Source organism: Sphaerodactylus townsendi, linkage group LG12, assembly GCF_021028975.2.
Source record: "Sphaerodactylus townsendi isolate TG3544 linkage group LG12, MPM_Stown_v2.3, whole genome shotgun sequence".
NCBI lineage: Eukaryota > Metazoa > Chordata > Lepidosauria > Squamata > Sphaerodactylidae > Sphaerodactylus > Sphaerodactylus townsendi.
The window spans coordinates 36,716,929-36,729,037 of NC_059436.1; the positions used below are offsets into that span (position 1 = coordinate 36,716,929).

At 44.8% G+C, this 12,109-nt stretch overlaps 1 protein-coding gene across 1 annotated transcript in view; it reads left to right on the forward strand.

Annotated features, from left to right (window-relative positions):
* Positions 1-4,953: 4,953 nt before the first annotated feature.
* GAPVD1 (GTPase activating protein and VPS9 domains 1) overlaps positions 4,954-12,109 on the forward strand; it is a 47,785-nt gene continuing 40,629 nt past the window's right edge. Inside the window, 1 exon segment of the mRNA XM_048512493.1 lies at positions 4,954-5,169. The gene's annotated coding sequence lies outside the window, so the exon portion shown is untranslated.

Genomic DNA, 12,109 nt, shown 5'->3' on the forward strand with positions numbered 1-12,109 from the left:
CCTCTGAAGTTTCAGCACAAAATACAGTTATGTGGGACTTATCCTCCGTCTCCACTATAACACTCTCTGTGGGTAGGCAGAAGTGGGGGCTACTTTGTGTCCCAAATGGGATAAAAATACAAGAATGATACGAACGCTTTCTTCTGCACCTACTGGAGTAATTTCTTATCTGGAAAATGGCAAGAGTAACACTCTTTCCCTCCAATGCAGGGACTGAGTCCTGTTTAAGGCCCTTATTTAGCCCTATACCATTTGGTGCAATGTTTCTTCACTGCCTGTAGAGGGCGTAGTGTCCCAATTCTAAGACTTCTCCAACAATGTTAGTGAGCTGCATCAATAACCCAAAAAGGTTGGGGTGGGTGGGAATTATTCCAAATTCACTAAGCGTGAAATTACAGCCAACTGTGCATTATTGTTTTCATGTACAAAACTTACCACAAAGGGACTTTCTCCAGCAATGGTGCAAGGAGGGACAACCTTGCCAGTGTAAGGAATATGCACTGGAGTGCAGTTGTATTTGAGGAACAACTACTAGAGCATAATGGTAAGGCACATGCCTTGAATGCAGAAAATCCCGTCTTTCTATACCTGTTAAAGGCTCTCAGGAGGGGGAGAGGAAATGGTGGACACAAGGAGCTGAAGCAAGGAAAGCCTGTGGGGAGAAATTCCATGTGGATGCTCTGTTACCATTGCAAATGAATACTACTCAGGGAATTATTGCTGCATGGAAGCAGTCCAAGTAAAACATTGCATTCCACCCAGGTTCCTGCAACAAGGTTCCCGTTAAACCTTCCTTCTGAGCATACTTACTGGAGCTGTCATTCTGACAGGAATGGTATTGGCAGATAATTAATTGAAATGCCCTAGCAAGGGTACAAATGCAACCATAACCATGGAGTAAATTCAGAATAGTCTGCCGTCTACATTGCCTGTAGAAATTGTTCAAGGCACGCTTTAAACCAGCTGCCCAATCAAAGAAGGTACACTAACAAGTAACATAAGAATGACTGTTCACACAGACATATGATTAGTGTCATACAAACAGCCAGTCCTTGGTACTTATAGGAATCCTTGGCTCAGCTGTAGGTGGGGAGATGCAGCATATCTTTTTCCAGCTCAGATGCCAGTTGCCTTCCAAAGTTCTAGCCCCTCCTCCCAGTCCAGTGTCTCCAAAAATAGTCAGGAACCAGGGAGAAAGTGGGCCTGGAAAGGCTGCAGAGAAAAATACTGTATAAAGAAAGTGTTGGGATTCTACTGATGGAGGGGGGAGCTTTCTGCAGTTTGGGGAGAGAGAAAAAAGGGCACATTATGTGCTCTGTCCCACCAATTTAGGAGAGGAAGAAAGACAGAGGCCCATTATGCACCAGGTGTCTGCTGCATGGCAGGGGTGAATGTCAATCGCAGCAGGTTTCTGGTACGGATGTATTTCCCCAAGGCCTGCTTTCAATTCCTATTCTCCCCATGCCAACACTTTAATTTTCCTCGCTGTCAGAGCAGAGGAGATTTGCCAGTGAGCACAGGTTTGCCCCAGACATGCTCCCTCTGCCCACCACCAGCCCCTCCCACTCCCATGTACACATCTCCTCTTTCTCCTTTCCAGATTTGTTATTAATTTGATTTTTGTTATTTATTACACTGCTATACTGATATAAATAGAGAACCACTGCAAAATCGCTGTCTTTTATTGCATTTGACAACCCGGAAGAGTGTGTGTGTGTGTGCGTGTGTGGAATGGGTGAGGGGGAGAGATATCAGTTCTAGGACTTGTTCTCCTTCTTTAGCAGAATGTGGTTCAGGGAATTGCTTTGCCTCTTTCTTTTGGGGGGTATTTTTGGAAAGGGGCTACAATATCGGTATAATTGCAGTCACACATATATTGACATAACTGCAATTTAAAGGGTTTTAACAGTGCCAGCAAACTAGTAACTACTGAGTGTGATGAGATCTGTGCCTTTAAGAGGGAATGGATGGGTCAGAGAACCAGGACAAGCAGAGGCCTGTTGAGACTTCAGCAAGCAGCTGCAGGGTAGGCAGTGAATGCCTCCTTGTGTGTAAACAGAGAAACACCAGGAGTAACATTCTACCTGTTCCAGTAAGAGAGCTAGCTTTGTAGTCAAGCCATAGCTGATTTATGGCAATCCAAAAGGGTTTTCAAGGCAAAAAACGGTCAGAGGTGGTTTGCCACATGGCTTGCCTTCACATCATAACCCTGGTATTCCTTGGAGGTCTCCCATCCACATACTTGCCATGGCTGACCCTGCTTCTGAGATCACTTTGAAATCACTCTTTTGTTACCTGGGCAGTGGGTAACAGAGCCATATTTGGCTTTACACAGAATCATTAATTCAGACTTTGACTACTGTAATTTTACCAAGGAGTCACTAGGTAGGAATCCAGCCCTGCTCTTTAATTTCTTTGCAAGGCCAGACTTAGAGATAATCTTTCCCAAATGTTGCAATGCAAAAGAACTAATTTGAGACTAAATTAACTTGTAGTTTACACAGATTATCTAGTAGGAATCTTTGTAGCTTCATTATAACGGGTGTTGCCCTCTTGGCAGTCTTACAGCTTCCATCTGAAGTTCTGATCCAGATATTGCTGATCCTTTATAATATAACCTTTGTTCATGATAGCCTTATTCTAAGGCTGTTTGGAAACACTCGCAAACAGTCCTCCTGTATCACGCCACATCAGATGTTAGAGCTGTTAATGGCAGCATCTTTCTCACTTTCTCTCTCCGCCATTTATTAGCAAATACTATTGCAGCCCCATTTTCTGTTGATGAACACTGGTCTAAGTTCCTCCTTCAGACATGCAGTGTTTAGAGGAAGCTGTACATGCTTCAGAAGCAGAACAGGTTCATTATCTGGCCTTAAAAATCTTTAATTGTTGGGAAAGACCTTTCTCTGCCTGAGGCCTTGGGCTGAATGCACAAATGATCTGGCACACAATAGGGCAGCCTCATACTTATGCTGTGGTTCCTTGCCTGCCCAGCTCTTTTCAGAATTGTTGAGATCTGTGTTTCTGGCTCTGTCTTTTTTTCCAACCAGTTTTCCCCTAAATAATATAATTGGCATTTCAAGTATGCTTTTCAAGGGCCCCATTGGTCATAGTCAATGAAATAATTTGCAAGACAGATCCATTACATCTCAATCAAAATAGGCTTTGTGGACCCTGAACTGCCGAAGCAAAGCAAGGCCTCAGGTCCTTGAAGAAAAACTGCACAGCTTATGATGTTGTTTAACTTCTGTCAACAGCCCTAGTAAAAACATGAACGTTCCTTAAAATGTCTAGCTCAGCTATCATACCAGAGTTATAAAGTGGTTAAGAGTTTTGGACTAGTCTCTGGAAACCCCAGCTTTACATTGCCATGAAATCTTGCTGGGTGACCAAGGACTAGTTACAATCCAGTATAGTGGTTAGAGTGTTGGACTAAGATCTGCCAGACTGAAGTTCAAGCCCCCACTCTGCCATGGAAGTTTGCTGGGTAACTTGGGGCCACTCAAACTTTCTCAGCTTAATTTACCACACATGACTGTTGTGAGGATAAAATGGAAAAGAGAAGAATAATGCAAGCTCCTTTGGGTCCTTGTTGGGGAGAAAGGTGGAGTAGTAATGGATTAAATATTTAATAAAAAACCAGATATGAAGAAGCTTATGTTAGATTGGAATTCTGCACATGCTAAGAGAAAAAATGTTGTTGTTTTTTAAATATTTCTCACTGTCCTGGCATGGATTTGCTGCAGGTGAAGAATCACATTTGAGAATACTCCCCTACACTGGGGAAAATATTCCTGCAAGTAGAAAGCTAGCATAGTTATATTATAAGCTTTCTTACTGAAATATGACGGGGTATTTTTAAGTGCTGTCATTTTTTTTAAATGAGGAAGCATAATCCTTGTACAAGCACAATCCATTCTATCACCTTAAATCTGACCACTTCCCTCCGCTGCAAGTGCAGTCGATGGTGGGGACGGACGGACGGACCATATTTTGAATAATTTTTGTTTTGTAAAGTTTTCTTGTAAGCAGAAAAAGCGGCACAGCAGGGAAAAGGCGGAACTAGAATTTTCTCAATAACATGCTAGATTTCTATTTACAGGGTAGAATTTTTAAACAGTTTAAAATGCATTTCCCAACTGCAGTCCAAAGCAAGACACTTCGCTCCACTACAGTCATAGCATCCGTATTTGAATGTTCCTCTGATTAAAGTCAAACAAACCACAAACCCGTTATTGAAAACCAATTAAACCAAAACCAATCCAAACATTCTTTCCCCAGGATGCTTGATTTTTATTTGCAATTTGTTTGATTTTCTTTTTTGCGGGTGGGTGAAGAAATAATTTCCTTTCCTTTTTGATCTAAACCCCGCCCCCCATAACTGAAGTTTTCTGTAAAACAAATAATTTTACAAAATTATGATCTAACCCCCGCCCCCCATAACTGAAGTATTCTCTAAAACAAATAATTTTACAAAACTAACGTAGTTAGTAGGCTTCACCTTCCTTTTCAGGTACTAGATATCTGTACTTGCAAGGAGAGTGTTAATTGGGAGAATACCTCCCGCAGCAACAGCATAAAATGGTACATCCCACTTCCTCAGGATTCCAGTTTAAAATATTTTAACACTCTTCCCAATATAACATTTCTCACAGAAGCGTTGTCGACATTTCTCTCTCTCACTTTCTATGATTATGTTAAGGTTTCTTTTTAATTTGTAGGGGATTTTTGCCCTTCAGGGGAACGTTAAGTCAATACGATCCTCCCTCCCACCTGGAATGGTAGATTCTCTATAGCCTCCGCCTCCCCCCGTGTTCTAATACCTTGGGTGTCGACCGCGCTCTCCACGGCCTTTCCAAGTACCCCTCCGACACAGCTCAGAACTACATTTTCCAGTCGCCCCGGCGTGCCTTTCCCCCTCTGCGCATGCGCAGTACTGGTTTTGGGGTTGGGAAAAGCGGAGGCAGGCGGGCAGGCGGGTGGCCGGCCCTGGAAGAGCTCGCGCTGGGCGGCGGGTCTGGAGCGAGACCGAAGAGGCGTCATCGTCAAGAGCAGTGTCGTCGAGATCGGTGTCTTCAGCTTCACAGGTCGGGTCTTCAGGGGAGCGGAGGCCCGGCCAGTGCAACCCTTCTCCGGGTTTCGCGGTAGGGCTGTGCAGGCATGGCGAAGGTATGGTGGGTAGGGGGCAGAGTCCGCCCTGGCGAGGGGGCTGGGCCTGGCCTGGTCTGGCCTGGTCTTCCTCCTCCTCCTTTCAGTCTAAGGCCGCGATACTCCACCCCCTTGTCAGTCAAATTCCCCTCTCCGTAAATTTTAATCCCCCCCCCCCCATAAAAGGGTTTCATTGCCCCTTTTCTCTCTCCCCCCATCTATGATCACCCCTCAATGTCATTTGGATTTGCGTCCCCCTCCCATTTTGCTTTGATATCTCTTTCCAGATGAGGAAAAAAAATCTCCAACCAAACTAAGATTTCTCTTTATTAGATACCCCTTTTGTTCAGCCCAAAATCAGGTTATTTCTCCCCATTGCAGCATGATTTGTATTAAGGCTCTTCCTCCAGCCACCCAACTCTGGCTGAGCAACTGTCCAGGCTTCTCCTGTCTTTCATTCTAAAATCAGGATTGTCGATTTGGCTTTTTCACATCTCCCTTCTGATTTTTTTTTCTCGCATTTCCTTCTCCTTGCAAAAGGAGGGGAATTATTCCTTCTCCTCTCCCCCATGTCACTCTAAGGTCATGATAATCCTGCTCCCTTTGTAATTTATGTTTGTCTTTTTCCTCCTATTTTTGCACTAGTTTCCCTCTTTCCCCCCTATAATTACATCAGTATTCAAATTTTAAGGTTAAGGAGCGGTCGTAAAGGGATGTGCTGGTCTTGGAATCCTTTCCCAAATGATTGAAAGGGGGCTGCCATAGAGAGAGGTTGATTTCCCACCTTGTGTTGTAATTTCTAATGTGAAAGGTATCACCCAGGAAGGAGGTGTCTCTCGTTTAAAAGGAGATCTTGTGTAGCTGGCAGAGGAAGACCATGGAGAGCTGTTGTCAATAATTTGGGCATGACAAGCCAGATTGCTGGCTCAGTATACAGCAGCTTTCTAAACTCGATTGGGATTAGGTTCAGCTCAGACAAAAGGAAGTATTTCTCACAGTGGGTAATTAATGTAGGGAATTCTCTGCCACAGCACGTGGTCGTGTTGCAGCTGCTGGCTTAGATGACTTTAAAAAAAAAAGAACTGAGTACATTTGCGGAGGATAGGCCCATGAAATGCTATTAAGGAGGGTAGCCAAATGAAACTTCCATATTTAGAGGCTGTATACCTCTGAATACCAAGTCTTGGAAAGAAAACAGGATGGTATCGGAATACTGATGCTTTCATGGCCTCAAGTTGAAAATCTGCTGGCAGAAGTGGGCTCTTGATCTGATCCAGCAGGGCTTTTTATTTTCATCATAAGCCTGGCTCAGAGCCATCCCCTTTAAGGCCATGATGCCCTTTTCTCCTCTTATTTGTTACAGCTACTGCTACAGCAACGTTTATATGCTACAGGGGAGTATTATGAGCTCTTCAAACAATTTTACCTTGTCCTGAAGATGGTTAGATTGTATGTGAAGGGAAGATTTTATATTGCAGGGATTCCTAGTGTGAAAGGCGTGGGGGATTGGTGGGACTCTGTGCGCCCTTGGACATGTTTGGGCTCCCTGTCACTTAAGGGTTTGCACACCAAGTATCGGGTGGAGGAGGAGGGTAGGTCCTTGCACATCCCGTCCTATCTGTGTGCTGAGGAATGAATTGTGCATTGCAAAGACACCCCTTCCTTTCTAGAATAGAATCAGTGGTCAGGGGACTCTGTAAGCTACCCAGAATAGTTTTCAGGGACCACCTATCATTTTTCACGCATGGGCTGTAATTGGCCATGCTGGTAGGGGCTGATGGGAATTGTAGTTCCTGAACATCTGGAGAGCCGCAGGTTCCCTACCCCTGCTCTAGAATTTAAACTGGCTACAAGATTAATGTGAGCGAGGAACGGGCTGTCTCCTGTCAGTGGAGGAGAGTTTTTACTTTTGCTGCAAGCCAGCGGCGTAGATACAGTGGGGACACCTGGGGACATTTGTCCCGGGTGCCACCATTGTAGGTTACGTGGGGGTGCAAAATGGCCCTCCACATGGCCATGTCCCCCTGCCGGGCCAGGCATGAGTGCCTCAGAAGCCCAGACTACACACAGGCCCACTGGCTCTATATGATAATAAAGGTTGTTTTTTAGCAGGCGCGGGGGGTGCGGCCTCGTAGGGGGCGCAGCAGACAAGCCTGGGAGCTATTTTGCCCTGGGTTCTGGTTCCCCTCCCTACAGCTCTGCTGCAAGCTGTAAGATTGCAGGTAGGAGAGAATGTGCGAGGAGTATATGTTGACTTTGGAGCTAAAGCTGCCTCAGGTGATGTTAGTTAAAAAATAAAGTTTTATTCTTTCTGATTAATCTCTGTTCAGAGTTCTGTTTGTTGGGTGTGCTGGTGTGTGACAAATTGTTTGGAGAGTGACCTCAGGAAGCCTGTCTTCTTTCTGACTCTGATTTTATATATATAGTATATATGTATATTATATATATAGTAAAGATGTCAAGGATTGAACCTGGGACTTTCTGCATGCAAAGTATGTGCTCCACCATGGTGCCATGGGCTGTGTTATTACCTTGACATGCAAAGCACTACATAATTTTTCAGCTAAAATAATATTTTCTGCCTAGTGTCTTAGAGAGCTGCTCCAAGTCAAAGTAGACCATGTGGGAGAGATCAGTTCGGTCCCTGTATTCCAGTTCTCGATGTTCATGGATACAATCTCTATCAGCCCCTGCCGCTACGGCTACAATTAGCCGTGCTGGCAGAGATTGATGGGATTTGTAGTCCTATGAAGTCATCTGGCAGAAATGTCAGCAGGTTGCAGTCCGCGGAACATCTGGAAGAGCCGGCGTCAGGTCGTGACCCCTGGTATAGATGAACCAGTAATGGTAAAAGGCAAGTGCCTTGTGGGGAATTCAGATGGAAAGAACAAACAAAAACTCAGACCTTGCTATCTCTAGGTAGAGGAGACAAAACTTTTTTTTTGGCTGCATTTTAACAGAAATGTACCAGGGATAATTTAGAATTTTGCCCTAAAACTTTGTTTGAAAAAATAGCTGGAACATATGAAGACAGACAGGGATGTTTTCTGCCTATGCATAATAAGTATCCTTTCTCGCTGATTTTCACATGTTAAATTTCTAACCTGAAGGATTTTGTATGAGCATGCAGGACAAGTTTTTTTCAGCTAACCTTCAGTTCTGAAATGTCTTCCCCTCCAGCCTGTCCTACATACGTGATTCTTGGAGCATCACAAAGATGGATTTGTTTACCCAGGATTTAAAGAAAATTTTTTTTAGCGAGATTATACCTGTATTTTGAAGCAGTCTGCATTTTTAATTGTGTGTAAGTTGCTGTGAGCGTCTTTGACAGAACACAGCTGGGATAGAAATTATTACTTAAGTAAAACGGATGAAATGTGTGATGTGTCTGCGATACTTTTATGCAAAGCTCAGACAGAGCGCCGATAAAACTATTTACAGGGTGTAACAGACAGCAATAACACAATCTTTCTTTCCTTGCTATGCTAACTAAGCTCTGTAATGGGATAAGCGCTTCCCTCGGATGAAGTTCAGAGAAGTGTGTGCGTGTGTAAAGTACCATCAAGGAGTCACTGACTTATGAGGGAAAATGTGGTAGTTTTTGTTTAGCATGTTACTAATATTGAAAATAGGTGTGGAGACTAAACCCCAGCTCATGTAGAGTTTTGTGAGTTTCTCCCTTACCTCTAATGTATTTTTCTCCAGATGCATTTTAAGTAGCTAAGTATTCAAGTACTCAAGATATGCATCTGTTGCTAGGTTATATGGAAAGGTAGGGTGAGATCGTTGGGGGATCCTATAGCGGAATATATGGCATAACTGTCACACTATCAAGCAGTAATTAAAGCTTGTGATTTAGATCTGGTCCTTTGTACTCTTCTGTCTTTAGTGAAGTAGTATGTTACCTTTCTTTCTATACCATCTGTAGTAGTAACAAAGGTTATTCTGGGCTACATCAGTAGGAGTATAGTGTCTAGGTCAGCGGTAGGGAACCTGCGGCTCTCCAGATGTTCAGGAACTACAATTCCCGTCAGCCTCTGTCAGCATGGCCAATTGGCCATGCTGGTAGGGGCTGATGGGAATTGTAGTTCCTGAACATCTGGAGAGCCGCAGGTTCCCTACCCCTGGTGTAGGTGGAGGGATATAATAGTGCCACTTGATGCTGCATTGTCAGACCTTATTTGGAATACTGTATATAGTTTGGGTGCAACAATTCAAGACATTGATAAGGTGGAACGGGTCCAGAGGAGGGTGACCAAAATGGTAAAAGGTCAGGATTCCAAGCCCTATGAGGAGCGGCTTAGGGACCTAGGTATGTTTAGTCTGGAGAAGAGAAGGTTAAGGAGTGACATGATAGCCATATTTAAATGCTTAAAGGAATGTTGTGTTGAAGATGGAACAAGCTTGTTTTCTGCTGCTCCAGATACTAGGGCCCTTTCCGCACGGGCCATTTACGGCGCCCTGGGGACGGCAAAAACGCCGTCCCCAGGGAGCCATTCGCACATTAGCTGGCGCCAAGCCAAAACGTTGTTACAGCAGCGACGACTCTGGCTCTCCTCCACCACCCCCAGGACGGGCGGCGCGCCAGGGTCAGCTTTCCAAAAACCTCCCTCCTGGAGGGAGGTTTTTGGAAAACAGTGCATTCCCGGCGGCGCGGTGCGAACGGCACCACTGGGAACACGCTGTTTTCCCCGTCCCTCTCCTCGTTGCCCTGCTGGCCTCCTAAGACCCTCCCTTGCTGTCCTCCGACCCCTGGAGAATTCCTGCCGGTGCAGGGGTGCCCTTTCCGCTGTGTGGAAAGGGCCTAGGACAAGGAGTAATAGATTCAAAGTACAGGAAAATAAATAGATTTCACCTAAACATTAGGAAGAACTTCCTGAAATAAGGGTTGTTCAACAGTGGAATACACTGCCTCGGAAGATGGTGGAGTCTCCTTTTTGGGAGGTTTTTAAACAGTGGCTGGATGACTGTCAGGAGTTCTTTGACTGTGTCTTCCTGCATGGCAGGGGGTTGGACTCGATGGCCCTTATGGTCTCTTCCAACTCTATGATTCTATGATCTCTCTTAGTTGAGAGGAAGATACACCGTACAGAAGGCCTGTAAATTTACATAAGACTGGATTTTTGTTCTGTCTTCCCTCCAAGAAGCTCTGACATAGTACATGTCCTCATCACAACTTCATCCTCAGACTGCACTATGAGGTGAGAAAGCAGACAGCCTGAGATTGCCTGCTAATCTTTGTGGTGGGGTTGTGCCTTGACCCTTAGCTCCTGGATTAATCAACTCTAAACTTCACTGAACCATTACACTTCGAATTTCTAGAGCGTTAATACTCTATTTTCGTTGCTCTGTTTGGGGGCAGTGTCAATCTAGTGCAGGGATCTGCAACCTGCGGCTCTCCAGATGTTTATGGACTACAAATCCCACCAGCCCCTGCCAGCATGGGAGTGCCAATTGGCCATGCTGGCAGGGGCTGATGGGAATTGTAGTCCAAAAACATCTGGAGAGCCGCAGGTTGCAGACCCCTGATCTACTGTTACAAAGTGACTGTCATCCACCCCATGGGCAGATGAGTGATTCTGTGTACCTGTGATAAGTTAAAACTGACTCCAGGTGAACAAACAGGGAAGATTTACAAAAGTTGTGGGTAGGTGTGTCTTTGGGGAGGGGGACTTACAAATAACCTGTGGAAACTTCTTTGTGTTAGCAACTCCTATAGATTTTTTTTCAAAGCTAGTTGAAGATTGGAAATGTGTCCATCGTGAAGCCATGCATTGGATTCTATCCCCATAAAAACAGCTACTATCTCATGCTGCAGTGACAGAAATGGCATCGTTACAGATCTTTGTGTGTAAACCAGAGGGTTTGTTCCCGACTTTGCTTTATCATTTACCTTGAAGAACTGGAGAACCTTGCTTCACTGAGTGTCAATCAAACCTTAGGAGAAAAATGTGAAGGAAATCACCTGGGAACTGCTACAGTAGCTGTGCATGCTTCGTTTGTTACATTTTAATATCTTTTTCTCCCCTTCCTGCTGAGAACCTGGAGCCACACTCACTGTGAACTTGCATCTGTCATTGGGAGGAAATGAGAGTTGCGTCGTTTGGAATGCTTCAGGAAGGAGAATTGCGGGGGCCGTGTAGATAAGATCCAGCCAGGCTACCTCCGAGTCCTGTTGATTGTTCAATAGAAAAGTCCTTAAAATCTACCGCTGAATTTAGCAAGACTTCAAAAGTGACTAACTCATGGGCATGATCCAGTTAGTCCCCACATCCTGTTCTACAGTATGTTTTCTGCTTTCCTTCTTAGTCTTGGGGAAGTGTCCAGCATCCTGAACTTGTAATTGCTGGGCTGGAGCAAAAAAGGATTTCACATTCTGGTTGCGGTGGGTTTTCCGGGCTGTGTGGCCGTGGTCTGGTGGATCTTGTTCCTAACGTTTCACCTGCATCTGTGGCTGGCATCTTCAGAGGTGTATCACAAAGTCTGTTACACACTGTTTCCAGTGAGAAGGGAATGTTTTAGTGGGGTATAAATTGTCATGTCCCCAGGTAGGGAACCAATCATAGGTGACTCAGTAAGGGTCACATTCCTCGGTACCAGCATTCGGTTAATTTAAGACCTGGACCAAATTTTTTACCTCAGGCCTCCATGATGACGTTCTCAGTTGCCATCTAACAGTGACAAGCTTCTGGGTGTATGGCTTTTCCCCAGTTCCTTATAGTTGACATTAGCAACTTACTATCCCTACTAAGGCCTCTTCTTGCATGAGCCAGACCTCCTGCACACTCTGGCAACGCCCATTCATGTGTAGCCAGGTATGCAAATACAAAACACGGCGGCCAACAGACAAGCAGCCCAGAGAGTTGTAAAGAAAAAGAAATCTGTAGAAACTGGTGTCATGCTTGAGGTGACCTGTCCAATCAGGTGCCTCTAAGAGAAGGTGGTTGTGAATTTTTTTTTG